This window comes from Lipotes vexillifer, unplaced genomic scaffold, assembly GCF_000442215.2.
Source record: "Lipotes vexillifer unplaced genomic scaffold, Lipotes_vexillifer_v1.1 scaffold762, whole genome shotgun sequence".
In the NCBI taxonomy this organism is placed as follows: domain Eukaryota; kingdom Metazoa; phylum Chordata; class Mammalia; order Artiodactyla; family Lipotidae; genus Lipotes; species Lipotes vexillifer.
Window position 1 is genome coordinate 810,502 of NW_006772276.1, and position 18,056 is coordinate 828,557.

Genomic DNA, 18,056 nt, shown 5'->3' on the forward strand with positions numbered 1-18,056 from the left:
TGTTTTTCTCTTGCTGCTATATCTTTGGTTTTCAACATTTTGACTGATGTATTTAAATGTGAATCTCTTTGAGTTTATCTTTTTGGAGTTCATTAAGCTTCTTGTTTGTGTAGATTAATGTTTTTCATCAAATTGGGAACTTTTAGCCATTTTTTTCTTCAAACATTCCTTTTTCTATTTTCTCTTTATCCTCCCATTATACACATCTTGATACACTTGATAATGTCCTATAGGTCTGTGAGGCTTTGCTCAATGTTTTCCTCATTTTTTTCTGTTCTTCAGATTGGATAATTCGATTGACCTGTCTTCAAATTTGCTGATTCTTCCTTTTACTAGTCTGCCTAATCTTGTATTGAGACCCTCCAGTGAATATTTTATGCTAGTTATCATATTTTTTAACTCCAGAATTTCTATTAACTTCTTTTAAATAATTTCTATCTCTTTACTGATATTTTCTTTTTGGTGAGGGATTGTTCCCATATTTTCTTTAATTCTTCAGACATCATTCCTTTAGTTCTCTGAACATATTTATGGTAGCTTATTTAAAGTCTTTGTTAAGTCCAAATTCTGGACTTCTTCAGGCATAATTTCTGTTTATTGCTTTTTTACCCCTGTCTATGGTCTATCTTTCCTGTTTCTTTGCATGACTTATAGTGTTTTGTTCAAAACTAGACATTTAAAATAATTTAATGTGATAACTCTTGAAATCAGATCCTCTTCTCTCTGGGGTTTATTGTTGTTGTTGTTTCTTTGCTAAGTGACTTTCTGGGATGAATTCTCTAAATTTATATTCCTTATTGTATGTTGCCACTCAAGTCTCTGTTCACTTGGCTTAGTGTTCAGTGGAAGTCACCCCCCCCCTTTTTTTTTTTTTTTTATAAACTCTCCTTTAATAAACTCTCCTTTACAAGCCTTTGCTTAATTTTCAGAGTTCTGGAAAAGTTGATTTTGGCAGTTGTTTCCAGTGTTTGCGTTGCTTTTATAGAAGAGTAGATTATCAGAGGTCTTTACTTCACCACTCCAGAAATGCTTCCTTTTGCATTATTCCCTATTCACTTTTACCAAGGCTAATGGGAAAATGTACCCCCATGAGGATGCCTAGCCCTACTTGCCTCATGTCATTTTTTTCCAGCAATGCCGTTGAAGTCTGTGTAGCTGACCATCAGATTGTCTTCTTGTGAGCAGAGAATTTTATTTTGAATTCATTTTTTGTATGACATTATTCAAGGGTACTTAACTGTATATCATTAATAACAACATTAGACCTGTTGACTAAATCTTATTCCTCCCATCTGTTCTATTTCTCACTAATGTAATATGCCTTCCTCAACCCTCCTGGGTCATCTTACAGAGATAATAATAGAAGCTAAATGTAGTCACTATTTATTACTTGTCAGCAATTTTATTAAGTAAGTGCTTTATTTGCATTATCTTATTTGATGTTCACAATTATCTTTATGTGGTCATTACTTTCTTAGGCCAGTTCTACAGCAGAGGAAACTGAAGTTGAAAAGGTCAAGCAACTTGTCCAAGGTCATCCAGCTAAGTAGCAGAGCTAGTACTCAAACCCAGGAAGTCTCATTGTAGAGATCATATGCAGTGACTGCATTGTGCTGATCTTTACCTCACAGAGGTGTCAGGAAATAAGAGGGTCTGGAATGTGGAGGCAGACATTTGATAGAGACATTTTTGGCACTATAAATCTATATTCTTTTTCACCTTTGCATATCTTTCCTTTAGTACTGCTGTGAGAAATCTTTGGAGCTGCTTTGATAATTAATCTGACTGGTTATAGAGAGAAATCATAGACATTCTGGACACATGGGCTCAAATATCACATGAAATTATTTTTGAGATTTAAATGTAAAGATGGAAGTAAGAGGAATTTGTTGACTTAGAATATTTCTATTGGGTAGAATAGTTATAATGCTTTTTGGATAAAGAGAATTAAAATGCTAAGTATATGCCTTTTACATAATGGATAATATGCTAGATGAATGAATGAGGAATGTTTTATAGGGAATTTATAGATAATATTTTAAATAATCAATTAAAAAATCAAGGTAAGTATATTTTCTTGATTTTGTGACATAATGGTTATAAAAAAGCAGTTTGTTTTCCCTAAGAAAATTATTTTCTTAGTGATGCTAACTATACTCACAAATTTCTCAATTGGGAGTTATAGTGTTAAATGCAAGAATATTTAAATTTTTGAGGAAAAATGATACACTCTAGTTATCATATAAAATATTAATGTACAAGTGATATTCTTTTCTTTCATTTCAAGGAAATAAAGCTAATTTATGTAGCTCAGAAAAACCATGAATTGAAACCTATTTGCCAAGCTCAAGGAAGTAAAAAACATTAATGCAAATTTCATTTCTAATTATATAGTATGAATTATATATATTTAGACATACCAACAAACATATTTTCTTTATTAATGAGTGCATTGATGTCATATAGTGGTATTTAATATTTCAAAGAGTGGCATTCTGAATTGAATTCTTTTTCCTATTGATGTTCTTGTTTCTCCTTTCACTTGAAGGAAAAATCATGTTCATTTTATAGAGATTTCAAGGTCACTTTCAGTTTTCCCTGGATGAAGATATTAATAACATTTTCTTTAAGGCATCTGTTTTGGGTTGTCTGAGAAGCTTCTCAATAACTAGTGGAAAAGGACCAAAGAATGAAAGAAATGTTCTGAAATATTTCTTCAGATTAGAGTCATTGGACACTCCACCTGTGGTAGCTGGTTTGTTGCTGGCAATCATACTCCTCTGCCTGGCCACTGTGCAGAGCAGAGGAAAGCAATACTGTAGTCTGGCTGTGTGTTGGTACATCTGTTTGGAAGTCTGGTGGGTAAGCAATACACTCCAGCTCGTAAGCTTAGGCTCAATTTGCTTAGTTTGCTCTTAGTCATGTGTCCCCAGTCAGTTGGCCTGGAAGTGGCTAGAAAAGTCTGTGAGATCTGCTGCTGACCTTAGAGCATGGGGCAGTCCCTCCATAAAAGAGAGATAATAGAAATCTGGCTACCCAGAAGCCAACTTGCACAGCTGCCTCCCATCAGAATTGCAGTCAGATAATCCTACTGGAAGATTAGCTCTTAGAGACAGTTAGGCAGGTTATTGGATCAACATTTTCTGGCTTGCAGCCCTGCCAGGTGCTTCTAGCTTTGCCTCATTTAGCCAGATTTAACCCAGAGATATTTTCCTTTGTGTGTTCTACCAGCCATTGAACTCTGGGGACATGGACTTTGGAACAAGAAAGCTTACTTCTTCTGCATCCTGTCAATTGCAGGTGCCTCTGCTGTGCGTTTCAAGCCATAATCATTGGTATTCAGAGACATGGGTCCATAAAAGGGGAGGTTTTGTGTAATCTGCTGCGGAGTTAGGCCAATCTGAATTTGAATCCTGGCTTCAACACCTACAAGCCTTGTGCCTAGCTTCCTGTTTTGTAAAGTGGGATAATAATATATTTTTTACAGGTTGTAAAAAGGTTTAAGCCAGTTAATACATATAAAGGGTTTAACAGTATCTGGCAAATAAAAATACAATTTGTTCTGGAAAGTTCTAACATGTTCTAATGACTTGACAAATGGTACTGTTTGGGATAACACATGACATTTTATCAAAGCCGTTGATTAATCAGAATACTTCGTTCTAGATGACATTAATTCCAATATAAATAAATTCCAGTTTCTGAAATTTTGCTTACAGTGTCCTTTGTTCAAATAATAACTGTCTTAGTCCTTTTGCTCTGCTATATCAAAATATCATAGTCAGGGTACCTCATACAGTTCTGGAGGCTGGGAGTCTGAGATCCAGGTGGCAGCATGGTCAAGTGAGGGCCCTTCTGGGTTGCAGACATCTTGTTGTATTCTCACATGGTAAAAGGGGCTGGAGAGCTCTGTGAGGTCTGTTTTATAGGAGCACGAACCCTGTTTATGAGGGCTCCATCCTCATGACCTAATCACTTCCCAAAGGCCCCACCTCCTAACACCATCGCATTGGGCATTAGGATTCTACCATGTGAGTTTTGGGGGGAACAAAGATTCAGATCATGGCCATAATGAGTTAGCATATTTGTAATATATCTCCAGCTTAGGTGTTAGGAGGCATACAAAAGAAGCAGAGACGTGTTGTACTAGAAGAGGTTGTAATCCCTTTTTAGCTTTGTATGAAAAGCCAGTTAGCTTACTTCTAGCATTCTTTTGGTCTTGGAATTTGGAGCAGTACTTTTATATTACACTGGACTTAAGGCATTATACTTCTCCTGGAGTTTCAATCATATGTAAAACTTCCACTGAAGGTTTACTAGTCATTTTCTATACATGCCTAAAAATATGGGGCTATCACCGTGTTTTATTCTTCAGTGAAGAGCACCAGAGTACCCTCTGAGATATCAAAATATTTCCTGTTTATAATATGATATACTGGATAGTTATAATCTCTTAATTTTCCTTCCTCTTGTATCTCTAAAGCCATAGCAGGTGGCTTCTCTGCTGGGTAGGTTGGATGATGGAATATGACCAGACACTGAATTTTTAAAACATTGGCTAGCGCGTGATACTAGAAAGAAGAAGAGGGAGTAACATTTTCAGATATATCTCTTGTTCTGAGAAAGTACTCAATTTTTATAAATCCTGACTTTCAGTTTTTTCATTTTGTTATGACAACACTTTAGGTGGAAGGTGCTATGGTCTAAATGTTTGTGTCTTTCCCCCACCCCGAATTTATACATTGAAATCCTAATGCCCATTGTGATGATGTTAGGAGATGGACCTTTTTTTTTATTGAAGTATAGTTGATTTACAATGCTTCATTAATTACTGCCGTACAGCAAGGTGATTCCATTATACATATATGTACATTCTTTTTTTAAAATATTCTTTTCTGTTATGGTTTAACATAGGATATTGAATATAGTTTTCTGTGCTATACAGTAGGACCTTGTTGTTTATCCATTCTATATATAATAAAGTTTACATCCGCTAACCCCAACCTCAGGAGGACCTCAGGAGGTTATGAATTGGGTTAGTGTTCTTGAAAAAGAGAACCCACAGAGTTCCCTGGCCCCTTCCGCTATGTGAGGGCACAGAGAGAAGACAGTAGTTTATCACCCAGAAGAGGGCTTTCACCAGAACTTGACCACACAGGCATCCTGATATTGGACTCCCATACTCCAGAATTGTAAGAAATAAATTTCTGTTGTTTATAAGCTACCCAGTCTGTGGTATTTTGTTATAGCACCTCAAGTGGACTAATAGCCAAGTTTTTCAGTAACGAATGAACCAGGGGAACCCAATGATGGCTGGATTTCCTAAATTAATGGGATACGTAAAGCAGTGTCAGAAAATGTCAGATTTTTAGAGAGGTTATTAATTGACAGTGAGATTTTCTAGCCTGTTTTGAGTTTGGCCATCTAGAGGTTTCCATGTACAAATGCTCCACACTGTTTTGTGCTGTATAGACTGGTCTTGGAACAGGCAAGATCTGCAATTATCCATATGATTCTAAACCTGAAACACCAAATTGAGCAAATTATTGAATTGTCTATAGTATGCATACAGCTAAAAATTCTTTACTTTTTAAAAAATAAATTTATTTATTTATTTATTTTTGGCTGTGTTGGATCTTCATTGCTGTGCAAGGGCTTTCTCTAGTTGTGACAAGCAGGGGCTACTCTTTTGTTGCGGTGCACAGGCTTCTTATTGCATGGCTTCTCTTGTTGCGGAGCTCGGGCTCTAGGAGCGTGGGCTTCAGTAGTTGTGGCACGCAGGCCCAGTAGTTGTGGTTCGTGGGCTCTAGAGCGCAGGCTCTAGCGCAGGCTCATTAGTTGTGGCACACGGGCTTAGTTGCTCCGTGGCATGTGGGATCTTCCCAGACGGGGGCTCGAACCCATGTCCCCTGCATTGGCAGGCAGATTCTTAACCACTGTACCACCAGGGAAGCCCAAATTATTTTCCTGAAATGCCTAGATAATAACAATAGTAATTATCTGTGTTTATTTGAAGCTTCCACTTTTTCAAAGTGTTCCCCACCTGCCTTATCTTATTTATAAATTAGCTTCATTTGATGATGAAAAAAACATGAGAAATTGGGATACAAAGAGGTTAAGTGACTTGCTTTAGGCTGCATAGCACATCAATGGAGAAGGACTCAAACCTATCTATTGATATTTTGGCTGCAGATCCAGCTTTCTTTGTACTATATAACCCAGCCCAATAAGGTCTAATAGCCATGCCACTCTCTGTGAGTTAATCTCCATTTAGAACATGATTGATTAACACATGCCTTTGTAGTAGACTTCTAAAACTTGAACTATTCTCTTAATCAGTCTTCTGTTTGGCTGATGCAAAATTCACAATGGAGTTAGCTTGCCTGCCATGTGGAACATAATGGTGACAAATCACTTTCTACATTGCTAGGCTTTTTACAGTATACTTAAACTTCATTGGCTATAGATCTGTCTTTGAGAAAGGGGAATGTGAACAATACAATGCAAAACACAAAACATCTGTTAGATTTTCTTATCCCTAAACAAGTGTTGTTTAGCAAGCACTTTAAGATAAAAAAAAATCCTAGTAACAAGTTATGGAAGCTAGAAAACTAACAATTACATGAGTTAGCTTCTGAGCGTTGGTTGTTTTTGTATACTTAAGCTTCTAGATGACCCTTACATAAAGTATATCCCAACTTGATCTAACTTGACTGTGGCTTTTAATACCATGTACAAAGAAAAGTTAAGGCTAAAAATGAATGATTGTAACTTACAAATGGTATAATGGGGAAACACACAGAGCCAACATACTGAAGTGTTTTCTATTATTTATACTAAACAGTTATAGAAATTATATAGATGTAGGATATAATGACTCTAAATTACATACTTTCTATAATAGTCTTATTCAGTAACCTTTATCCTCCACTATGAATAGATCCTTTTCCAGAAGTGGGATGGGAATAGGAAAAAAGCAAAAAGTTAAGATGACCCTCAATTAGATGGTACTGGGTATAGCTGACTATCCCCCTTATTTTGAGGAAATATGCATTCTTTTTCCTCTGTACTAATAGAAGATGTTTGTGTGTCTTACTTTCTCTTAGCCATCTTTCATCATTCTTGATAATGTGGCTTGTATTTTAAGTAATTGAATACCATATTCTTTTTCCCTCAAGTAATTCCTTTTTATTGATGGATTATTACCAAACTGGTAGGATGCTTGGAGACAACTGGGATGTGGTAAGCAGCTATAATTCCCTATAAAATAGACAATAAGCACTTTATTATAATGCTTGAATACTGTTTGACATTGCAATTGTGAAAGAACATTTACAAACATGGAAGAAGAGAAGAAAAATATTTTTTGCTCTTTGTATCCCTTTTGGAAATATACAGATTTTCATATTCTTTGTATGAGGGAATTTGTAAATACTTATTCTAAAATAACTCTTGAGATAAGTAAAAAGTAGATGTTTGAATTTTCAGGCCTCCCTTTTCGAAGAAGATGGAGGGAGAGCTGTTGACCAGTTTAAACACAAGTTTTTCCTTTCTTTTATTCTAATCATGAATTTATACTGTTCATAAATAACTTTATCATGCAAAATCAGCAGAGTTATCTGTATGTTTTTGGCTAAATATTCAAGACATAGAGTGAATTGTAGAGTTAGCAATTATCTAGTAAATTTGGGCTTTGTAGACAACCAGAATCATTGTAGGCCTACGTCAAAAACAAAACCAAAAACACTCAGCCATTTAAATAAGCAAAAAAATACACACTTGATTTATCCTTAACTAACTTAAAATTCTAGAGTTCTTTTACCTGATTTCCTCAGTTCTCTTTGTGGAATCAAAATAAGCCTCTTCCTATTTACATTAAAGACTATCCTTAAAAATGAAGATGGAAGTAAAAAGATTTTTTAAATATTTTGCATATTCAGAAAGGGAAGTTTAAAGACAAAATAAAAAACATTCTTGGCTCATAATAGTTTTGTAAGAGTACCATGGGTATGTTTTCACTCAGCCAATATGATCATCAGAAAAGCCTGGGTTTTAATGAGATAGGTATCTCAGAGATCAAATGATTGACAGAAGCACTCTCTTTTCCTTATGTGTCAGCCTTCAAAATCCAAGTGGTTCCTGTACTTTAAAAAGGTACAAACATTGCATGAAAACTGCTTTTCCTGTCCATTGTGTCATGTCAAGTTGCAGGTCAAGGCATTATTTATGCCATTAGTTATACTGCCTGGAAAATGTTTAGGATCTATAAAAAATGTAAAATAATCTAAAGGTCGTAGTTATCATTGGCATTAATAAAGATTGGTAATTTAGCATTTCTATTTTTTATTTTTTTTTCCTGCGGTACGCGGGCCTCTCACTGTTGTGGCCTCTCCCGTTGCAGAGCACAGGCTCCGGACGCGCAAGCTCAGCGGCCATGGCTCACGGGCCCAGCCACCCCGCGGCATGTGGGATCTTCCCGGACGGGGACACGAACCCATGTCCCCTGCATCGGCAGGCGGACTCTCAACCACTGCGCCACCAGGGAAGCCCGATAGTTTAGCATTTCTTATCAGTATTATTTAATCTAATTTAATCTAATTTCTCAGGAAACTGAGAGAAAGAGTTGTCATTGTGAGTGGACTATAACAAGATCATAGTAATTGAAAGGTCTAACGAACCCTTAGGAGGAAGAGGAGTAGTGCCATCACTGCTCTGAAGATAATTATTCTGTGCCAAAAACTTTTCTAGAGGGATTTTTTTTTTTTTGTGCTTGTTTCTGGGTCTGTGAAATAGGAATAAGAGAGAGCTTAGTTTGGTCAGCTCTGCCAGCTGTGCGATCATGGACAATGTATCACTGAAGCTCTCTGGGTTTTGATATTTTCACCTTTAAAATTTTGTGATCTGGATTGGGACTCTACAGCCCTTTCCAGCTTGAAAGTTCTAGGATTCTAGAAAAAAATAAAAAAGAAGAGAAAAGCACATAGGGATTATAATCAGTTTTTAAGTGACTCTTCAAAACCCGTCTCCTGAAATAACCTTTTTGGAAGTAGTGGTCTTTAGGTTTTCAAGGTCCTATCAATAAATATATGTGTAAGGAGGAGGGAACATCTACTGTGCACTTGGAAATGTTAGATGTCACTTTCTCCTGGAAGTTTTTCCTAAACACCCACACTCCTGCACACCTTTTAAAATGGATATTCATTCCCACCTCTATGTTCCATCCGCATCTTCCACATGCTTCTATTATTATCGCATTGTACTTACTTAAGTGCCCGTTATCTCTACCAGATGGTTAGTTCCTTGCGTGTAGAACTGTGTTTTAGTGTCTTATTCATCTTTTAATCACAATTTCTCACACAGACCCTGGCATGTTAAAGGCACTTAATAATAAATATCTTTGGAATAAATATTCACTGTTTTACACATGCTATCTCACTCAACGTACGTAATATAACCCTGTCTCTAAGAAACTGAGCTCAAAGTGGAAACATAAATGTCACCTGCTAATAAATGATAAAGCAGATCTCTCTGACTCCAAATGTGAGTTCTTTCTACTAGATCAAGCTGCCTTCCATACAGAGTAATGAGAAGGCCAATAAGACTTATATAAAGTCAGAATTTGGTTGATAGCTTGGAGGGGAAATCTGGCCAAATTCCACATTGTTGAACAATGTATATATTACTTTTGTCTTTCAGTATGGCTGATGTACCTGTTTTCCCTAAGAAAACAAGGTTGGCTTGGATGCTTATTTTGAATTTTTAAAGTTTGGGTACTGTTGATCTTTGCATTAAAAAAAAAATCATTTCAGCCATAATTGGGATTGTAGAGACAAGTGGGAAAGCAGAATTCACTTGCCTCTCTTTTCAGTCTGGGACCCATGATAGGTTCCACACCCTCTATTCTTCTTTCACCTCCACTTCTTATTATTTCACTACTTGCTTTCTTATGCGCATAGGCTATCAGCATTCCTAGAGAAAGTCACAATATCCCTTTCCCTGACTCTACCACATACGCTTGCTGGACCTCATTGCTGCTTTCATTTCCCGTCGGATTGATTCCCTGTTGCATTCCCTACAACACCTATTCCAAATCTTTTTACTTTTTCTATCCTCCTTATTCCACTTACATCTTCCTTCATCCCTTTATCTTTAACTCCAACTATGTTGATAGATTTGAAATTATTATCTAATGGGAATTTGAGCTTTGCTATTCTCTACCATAATCTTTCTATCACTTTTCCATTTTTTTTCTCTGCTTCACTCTCCTGCCTTCTCCCTCTTCTCTCCTGAAGAGTGATATTTCCCAAGGCTGTGTCTTCCATTGTCTTCTCTTGATTTGCTCTTTTGTGATCCTGTGTGTCCCATGACTTAAACTATCATCTCTATAGGCATGACTTTCAAATCTGTATCTAGCTCTGATCTCTCAAGTCAATTCCATCCCTACCTTTAAAATTGCTATTTGGAAATCTTCCCTTAGCTGTGTTTTACTCACTTCAAACTCAGCACGTCATTATCCTGATCCTAAATCATCCTTTCCTCACCTTATTTCTCATAATAAATGAGTGTTCTTTCTACTTTGTTGTGAGACTCTTCTCCTGGAGCATAGTTCTGATCATGTCATTCCCATTGCTGATTCTGTATTTAACCTTCCTACGCCTCAGTTTCCCCATCTTAGTGTGTTATGAATGTTTGGCTTGTGGTGATTGAAGTATACACTCATATGAAATAGGCTGAACTTGGTGCCTGATATATGGTCAGCATTCCCTGTTGGGCTTTCCTTCCTTAAACACCTCTGCTGGCTCTGTATTGTTGACAAAATAGAGCCAGTACTTCTCAGCCTGACATGCAAACTTGCATCAAATTATCCCCTGTGGGCTTCCCTGGTGGCGCAGTGGTTGAGAGTCCGCCTGCCGATGCAGGGGACACGGGTTCGTGCCCCGGTCTGGGAGGATCCCACATGCCGCGGAGCGGCTGGGCCCGTGAGCCATGGCCGCTGAGCCTGCGCGTCCGGAGCCAGTGCTCTGCAACGGGAGAGGCCACAACAGTGAGAGGCCCGCGTACCGCAAAAAAAAAAAAATTATCCCCTGAAAATGCTTCACTTTTTCTTACATTTGCTTATATATTTTTTCTCTTTATTTGAAAGTTGGCCCTTTTTTATACCAGTTGAAATGCTAACCCAGTATAAGTACTTTCTCCTCTATGAAAGGCTCCCTAATGCTTACATTTAGTTATGAATTCCTCTTTTCATTCTCAGCCCTTTCTCCACAACTTACAAATTCTGTCTTGAATTATAAGTATAGGTAAAGGTGACATTTTCCTGTTAGAATTTTACATTCATTCTGAGGGCTAGCCTTATTCTTAACTATTTTTATAAACCTCACAGTGCTAATAGAGGGCCTTCTCCATAATAGACTCTCAAAATATTTTTTGAATAACTTTGAATAGATCATCAGTGTGTTTTGTTTGTACTTTCAGATTCCCAACTGCTTCAGTGGGAAGAACTGATCGTGAAATATGATAGAGTTATGGGTCATGACATTGCACAAATATGCTAAAACTACATTTGATTAGATCATGCAATAGTCTGAAAGAGAAATCATATATGGTTTGTTCACTCTATGTGGTATTAAGAGAATGGGACCAGGCCTAGACTAAACATTTTCGTAATCTTTCATTGACCTTCCTGGAGATAGGCTGCTCAGTCTTTGCCATCTCTAATTATTGTAATTTTGTACTTAGAACACATGTGTTATATGGAAATCTCCCTGGCCTGTACTACTTCCCCATGCCCTGCTGGAAAGCACTGTAGGTATTTGTTGAGGTTCCACTTTGTAAAGGCTGCAGTTAAACTCAAAGCCATTTTGAAGAGAATTCATGGGTCTACCCAGTCAAAGCAAAGGGGGAATTAAAGCAGTTAAAATATCTTACTCATGGAAACAAATCTTAACAACCAATAAAACCCATAATATAACACCATCATTATTGAGGACAAGAAGAGGAGGGTGTGGGGGTAGGGATGTAAAACATATGTAGAGATGAAGAAAAACGCTCTACCAGAAGAACTCTCTACCCTGTTTATTGTTTCTCACCTCTTAATCTGCCCTTCCCTGGGTATATCTGGCCTATGATTCCTAGAGCCCTTTTACAAAATTGGGATATTCGTGGTTAGGATGAAACTTTGGTATAGTGGAAAGAATGTTGGCTTTGGCATCTGAGAAACTAGGTACAAGTTCTGGTTCTGATGTTACTATGTGACCATAGACTCTAGTCATTTCACATCTCTGGTGCCTTAGTTTCTGTCTGTAAAGTGAAGTTATTGATACTTCCCACCTGTAGTTGTTATGATGATTGAGAATAATGTTGTGAAACACTTCCAAATTATAAAGTGTTTCCTAAGTAATCACTCAGTGAAGGAGCTATGTTGACTCACTCCTGAAACCAGAAGGTTTGAAGCTTTTAATTTTTTTTTTCACATCTTTATTGGAGTATAAATGCTTTACAATGTTGTGTTAGTTTCTGCTGTACAACAAAGTGAATCAACTATATGTATACATATATCCCCATATCCCCTCCCTCTTGAGCCTCCTTCCCACCCTTCCTATCCCATCCCTCTAGGTCGTCACAAAGCATCGAGTTGATCTCCTTGTGATATGCAGCAGCTTCCCACTAGCCATCCATTTTATATTTGGTAGTGTATATATGTCAATGCTACTCTCTCAATTCATCCTAGCTTCCTTCCCCCCCGTGCCCTCAAGTCCATTCTCTACGTCTGCGTCTTTATTCCTACCCTGCCACAGGGTTCATCAGTACTGCTTTTTAAAATTCCATATGTACATGCTAGCATACAGTATTTGTTTTTCTCTTTCTGACTTACTTCACTCTATATGACAGGTTCTAGGTCTATCCACCTCACTACAAATAACTCAATTTCATTCCTTTTCATGGCTGAATAATATTCTATTGTATATATGTGGCACATCTTTATCCATTCACCTGTTGATGGACAGTTAGGTTGCTTCCATGTCCTGACTATTGTAAATAGTGCTGCAATGAACATTGGGGTACATGTATCTTTTTGAATTATGGTTTTCGCAGGGTATATGCCCAGGAGCGGGATTGCTGGGTCATATGGTAGTTCTATTTTTAATTTTTTAAGGAACCTCCATACTGTTCTCCTGTACTGATACTGTACTGATACTGATACTGTATCAGTTTACATTCCCAACAACAGTGCAAAAGGGTTCCCTTTTCTCCACACCCTCTCCAGCATTTATTGTTTGTAGATTTTTTGATGATGGCCCTTCTGACCAATGTAAGGTTGATCAAACCTCATTGTGGTTTTGATTTGCATTTCTCTAATGACTAGTGATGCTCAACATCTTTTCATGTATTTGTTGCCCATCTGTATGTCTTCTTTGGAGAAATGTCTATTTAGGTCTTCTGCCCAGTTTTGGATTGGGTTGTTTGTTTTTGTGATGTTGAGCTGCATGAGCTACTTGTATATTTTGGAGATTAATCCTTTGTAAGTTGCTTCATTTGCAAATATTTTCTCCCATTCTGAGGGCTGTCTTTTCGTCTTGTGTGTAGTTTCCTTTGCTTTGCAAAAGGTTTTAAGTTTCATTAGGTCCCATTTATTTTTGTTTTTATTTCCCTTACTCTAGGAGGTGGATCAAAAAAGATCTTGCTGTGATTTATGTCAAAGAGTGTGCTTCCTATATTTTCCTCTAAGAATTTTATAGTGTCTGGTCTTACATTTAGGTCCCTAATCCATTTTGAGTTTATTTTTGTGTATGGTGTTAGGGAGTGTTCTAATTTCATTCTTTTACGTGTAGCTGTCCATTTTTGCCAGCACCACTTATTGAAGAGACTGTCTTTTCTCCATTATATCTCGTTGCCTCCTCTGTCATAGATTAGGTGACCATAGGTGCATGGGTTTATCTCTGGGCTTTCTATCCTGTTCCATTGATCAGTATTTCTGTTTTTGTGCCAGTACTATATTGTTTTGATTACTGTAGCTTTGTAGTATAGTCTGAAGTCAGGGAGTCTGATTCCTCCAGCTCCATTTCTTTCTCTAAGACTGCTTTGGCTATTTGGGGTCTTTTGTGTCTCCATACAAATTTTAAGATTTTTTATTCTAGGGCTTCCCTGGTGGCACAGTGGTTGGGAGTCTGCCTGCCAATGCAGGGAACATGGGTTCGTGCCCCGGCCTGGGAAGATCCCACATGCCACCGAGCAGCTGGGCCCATGAGCCATGGCCGCTGAGCCTGTGCGTCTGGAGCCTGTGCTCCGCAACGGGAGAGGCCACAACAGTGAGAGGCCCACGTACCGCAAAAAAAAAAAAAAGGATTTTTTGTTCTAGTTCTGTAAAAAATGCCATAGGGATTGCATTGAATCTGTAGATTGCTTTGGGTAGTATAGTCATTTTCACAATGTTGATTCTTCCAATCCAAGAACATGGTATATCTCTACATCTGTTTGTATCATCTTTAATTTCTTTCATCAGTGTCTTATAGTTTTCTGCATACAGGTCTTTTGTTTCCCTAGGTAGGTTTACTCCTAGGTATTTTATTCTTTTTGTTGCAGTGGTAAATGGGAGTGTTTCCGTAATTTCTCTTTAAGATTTTTCATCATTCATGTATAGGAATGCAAGAGATTTCTGTGCATTAATTTTGTATCCTGCAACTTTACCAAATTCATTGATTAGCTCTAGTAGTTTTCTGGTGGCATCTTTAGGATTCTCTATGTATAGTATCATGTCATCTGCAGACAGTGACAGCTTTACTTCTTCTTTTCAGATTTGGATTCCTTTTATTTCTTTTTCTTCTCTGATTTCCATGGCTAGGACTTCCAAAACTATGTTGAATAATAGTGGTGAGAGTGGACACCTTGTCTTGTTCCTGATCTTAGAGAAAATGCTTTCAGTTTTTCACCATTGAGAATGAGGTTTTCTGTGGGTTGGTTGTATATGGCCTTTTTTACGTTGAGGTAGGTTCTTTCTGTGCCCACCTTCTGGAGAATTTTTATCATAAGTGGGTGTTGAATTTTATCAAAAGCTTTTTCTGCATCTATTGAGATGATCATATGGTTTTTCTTCTTCAAACTGTTAATATGGTTTATCACATTGATTGATTTGCATATATTGAAGAATGCTTCCATTCCTAGGATAAACTCCACTTGATCATGGTGTATGATCAAACGGAATGTTGGATTCTGTTTGCTAGTATTCTGTTAAGGATTTTTGCATCTATATTGATCAGTGATATTGGTCTGTAATTTTCTTTTTTTGTAGTATCTTTTTGTGGTTTTTGTATCAGGGTGAGGGTGGCCTCATAGAATGAGTTTGGGAGTTTTCCTTCCTCTGCAATTTTTTGGAAGAGTTTGAGAAGGATGGGTGTTAGCCCTTCTCTAAATGTTTGATAGAATTCACCTGTGAAGCCATCTGGTCCTGGACTTTTGTTTGTCAGAAGATTTTTAATCACAATTTCAATTTCATTACTTGAGATTGGTCTGTTCATATTTTCTATTTCTTCCTCGTTCAGTCTTGGAAGGTTATACCTTTCTAAGAATTTGTCTATTTCTTCCAGGTTGTCCATTTTATTGGCATAGTGTTGCTTGTAGTAGTCTCTTAGGATGCTTTGTATTACTGCAGTGTCTGTTGTAACTTCTTTTTCATTTCTAATTTTATTGATTTGAGTCCTCTCCCTCTTTTTCTTGATGAGTCTGGCTAATGGTTTATCAATTTTGTTTATCTTCTCAAAGAACCAGCTTTTAGTTTTATTGATCTTTGCTACTGTTTTCTTTGTTTCTATTTCATTTATTTCTGCTCTAACTTTATGATTTCTTTCCTTCTGGTAACTTTGGGTTTTGTTTGTTCTTCTTTCTCTAGTTCCTTTAGGTGTAAGGTTAGATTGTTTATTTGAGATATTTCTTGTTTCTTGAGGTAGGCTTGTATTACTGTAAACTTCCCTCTTGAACTGCTTTTGCTTCATCCAATGTGTTTTGGATTGTCGTGTTTTCATTGTCATTTGTTTCCAGGTATTTTTTGATTTCCTCTTTGATTTCTTCAGTGATCTCTTGGTTATTTAGTAACATATTTTTAGCCTCCATGTGTTTGTGTCTTTTACGTGTTTTTTCCTGTAACTGATTTCTAATGTCATAGAGTTGTGGTCAGAAAAGATGCTTGATATAAGAAAATAAATGAACTTGTTTCACAGAAGATTTTTCTGAAAGTATGCTAAAATATGCTGTGTATACAAGCATTCAAAAAGTAATGAATTAATAATAATGGTTAATATACAATGTGTCAGACACTGTGGTAAGCATTTTAGATGTATTATCACATTTAATTATCACATGTCTATGAGATAGTTAATATATCATTCCAATTTAAAGAGAAAGAAATTGAAGCTCAGAGAAATTAAGATGGTCAAGGTTACACAGTTTATAAATGGTAGAGCAGGATAGAAATTAGGTATATTTGCTTATAAACCTCTGCACTCTACTTACCTTCCAACTAGCATTTATTTATATTCCCAATTAGCATTTATTGTGTGTGTGCTACATAGTATAATGGAGGTTATAGCTTTTAATCATGGCAACTTTTTTTGTGTGTGTGGTGGATATTATAATTCCTAATTTTCCAATGTGAATTCTGAGGCTTAGAGAGGTTTGCCTAGAGGTTTCGCTTTGGGAGATAAGATCATAAGCAAGAGTTCCAGGCTTTTGAGTGAAAGCAGTAATGGGAAGAACCACCATACTTATAACTAATGTACCTTTTTTAAAAAAAAAAATATTTGGAGTCCAGATGTAGTTACAAAACAAAAACAAAAACAAAAACCACAGTGCAGTTACCACAAATAGAAGGAGGAGGGGGGTCTTTGGATTAAGTGGTGGTAAATATCATACACTTTTATTCAGTGTGAAGCATAGAGGCTTCCACATGGGAATGCTTCCAACACTAATATATCACATGTGCCTCTGAAGCCAGTTCTTTCTCAACACCGAGCAGCTTCTTATTTGGACAGTGCTGGCACTAGACATGATGACAGGAATGACTCTTGGCAACACCTTTTTCAGGGGAATAAGATGGCAAAAGAAAAGTGTGTATTTAAAATAGAGATTTGACAAATGGACTATCCAGTTCTTGACATCCCTGCAAATTTGCCCTCATTAAAAATAAAAGTTGAGACATACAGCTTTCCCCTTCGTTTCTCCTAGGATAATCTCTGAATTCCCATGTTGAATAGAAAAATGCCAAAATATCAACATCCCTATGAATCACTCCCCTACCCCAATAAACCCTGAAATTCAACCTCAGAATTCTATAGTTACAGGCCCACTGCAAGTGTATTTTAACACATGACAGTATCCATGTACACTAATACACGTTCTTCCTCTCCAGAGGTTGTAAATAATCCTATACGATACATGTGACTTTTTTTTTTTTTTTTTTGGTAACTGCATAAGTAGACAAAAAGCTTTCAGAAAAAAGTATCTGCTTTCTTTCCCCTTCATGAACTCTTTAGTCTGATTATTGAACCCAAGATAAGCAAAACCCAAGCGTGTTTGCTCTTAATTAAAGCTCTTTTCATAGTGTACCCAGAGGCACCACTTAAGAGTGTGCAAACCAGATGAGGTGAATAGTAAGCACTCTGGTTTACTCTCCGAAAGATTATCTATGCATTTTTGTTTTGAGAAATTGATGTTAGGAACTTAGACAAGAATCCTTAACACTTAGGAGAAAAGTAAGTAGGTATTTGTGTTTCCATAGCAAAGGCTTTACAAAGAAACTGCCATATGGATTGGGAGTGAGGAAAGGAATAGGAGAGTGTTCTCACCTACAAAGAGGTAAAGGTATGACTCTTGCCCCTGAATTTCCTTAGTACTCTCTCAGTTCTCCTGATTTTCTTGTCATCAAAACACATGGCTTATGTTCCCAAGTAGATTATAAGTTCCTGGTCATATGTTAGTAGTATGAATAAATGAAAATAGAAAGTTGATAGTAGTCATTCCAGAAAACAGGACACCTCAACAGGATCTCATAAAACTCAAAAACA